We start from the raw sequence: 2,264 nt of genomic DNA on the forward strand, positions 1-2,264 counted from the left end.
GGAGCTAATATACCTACTTTTTAATAATAAATTTAATTTTAAAGGGTTTATTATACTTTAGGTTAAGTTTTTTACTTAAATGTATTAATTTAATATTTTTTAAAAATATTAAAATATTATTTTTAACCTTAAATTTTACTAAATAATATTTTTAATTATGGTAAAGCACCTGCTTTTTCTACGCCTTATTTATATAATTTTATAAATTCTTATAAAGCCATTCCAAATAGCATAAGCACTTTTTAATAAAAAAATAAAATATTAATTCCCTTAAATTTTTAAGCCTAGGAATTACTAGTTCCTGTCCACGGCTTACTATAAGTAAAGTATAGCTAGTTAAGTTATTTTTTAAGTTATTATAAGCAAAGCGTGCTAGTAGTAAGTATAATACTTAATTACTTTGCTAATAATTATAATACACGCGTAAATATACCTTAAGTATTTGGTTTTAGCGCTTTATTTAACTATTTAATTAAGAATAGTATACTATACTAAGTTATTGCTTAATATGTAGCGCTTAATAAAAGGCTATTTAATATTTTAAAATAAAAAGTAAACCTTAATTTATTATTATGCTCCAGGGCGACCCTATATTATATATAATTTTTTTAATAAATAGGTTAGCTAACTTTTCTGCAGTAATTTTATTAGTAATAAAAAGATATTTTACTTTTTTATTAAATTAATCTATAACTATTAAAATTATGTTATAAACGCGCCCTTTATATTTTAATAAAAGTAGGCTAATAATAAAGTTTATAAAAATATTTTTTTATAATATATTTAATATTAAAAAAAATATTAAACTCCCCTAAGGCAACTGCCTTGGAACCTTGGACCTTTAATATAAAGAATATTTTTTAATATATGCACGCGTATTTTTATTAAGCTCTTTTTACTAAAACTTATGGGTAAGTAATTTAATAATTTTTTTATAGCTAAAGTAGCCCGTATAAAAATTATTATAATATTATTTTATAATCTTGTGTTACAACGCGGGCATAGGAGGTATATAAATAATATTTTTATAAAAAAAAAGTTTTTTTTTTTTATATTATTTAGTAATAAAAAAGGCCTGCCTTAAATTAATAAAAATTATATTTTTAAGTTATTATTATAATTAGCCTGCAAGAGCGTCCTCTTATTAAGCTATAATTAATTATTATTAAAGGGTATTTATAACTAGTCTAGCAATTTTTTTTTTACTTACTACCTTTATAATAAATATTTTAAGGCTTAAAAGTTTTAGGTACTTACAAGCCTAACCGCGCGGAGGGATAGCTAGGTCCTTTAATATTATTTTAATAATAGTTTATTAAGGGGATAAACTTAACTTTTTTTATAAAATAGGGAGTATCCTAACTTAATACTTCTTATTTTTTATTATATAATTTAATTATTATAATAGTGTATTTACTAGATTATACTTGCCTAGCTTATACTTAATCTTAAAGTTATAAGCTATAAGTAATTCTACCTATTATACCTGCCTTTAATTTAAGATTTTTATTATAAAAAAATAGCGTAAGTTATTATAATTATACTACATGTGTATAAAATATAAAAAGCCTTTAAAATAGTAATACCACTTCTTAAAGTACTTAATTATTATAAGTAGTTTTTAATTATAAACCTTATAGCAAAGCTTTAGTTTATATAATTAATAAAAATAAAAGGCCACGGGGTATTATTAGTCCTGTTTTTTTTTACTAGGTAACTTTTCTTGCTTTAGCTATATAATAATCCTAGTAATAACAAACCTTAATATATTAATAATAATAAGAATTTTTTTTTTAAAATTAAAGTGTTATAGTACTAGCGGCCTAGTAAAGTTTAATTTAATCTTTTTAAATATATTTTTTATATTAATAAGAAATAAAAAAGACCTACTTTTATATTTTTTTACCATCCTTACTAAGAGCTAGGTTATTAAACACGTTACTTTAGTGTAACTAAAAATAAAGCGTTAAAAATAGTTTATAAAGCCTAAAAAAACCTGCAACTTATAAAATAATATTAGTTCTAGCTAATTAGTAATAGTTTAGCTATAATCTAAATTAATAAATATTTCTTTTTATTTAATAATAAAGCCTAAAAACTTTACCTTTTTTTTATAAAAACTACATTTTAATAATTTTATATATAAATTATGCCTTTCTAACTAATTAAGGACTTTTTAAACATGGTACATATGTTTTTTTTTTATTTTTAAAAAAATAAGAATGTTATTAAGGTAAATAATACAAAATTTATTAAGAATCCCG

This window comes from Aspergillus mulundensis (genome assembly GCF_003369625.1).
Source record: "Aspergillus mulundensis strain DSM 5745 chromosome Unknown scaffold_0, whole genome shotgun sequence".
Classification (NCBI taxonomy): domain Eukaryota; kingdom Fungi; phylum Ascomycota; class Eurotiomycetes; order Eurotiales; family Aspergillaceae; genus Aspergillus; species Aspergillus mulundensis.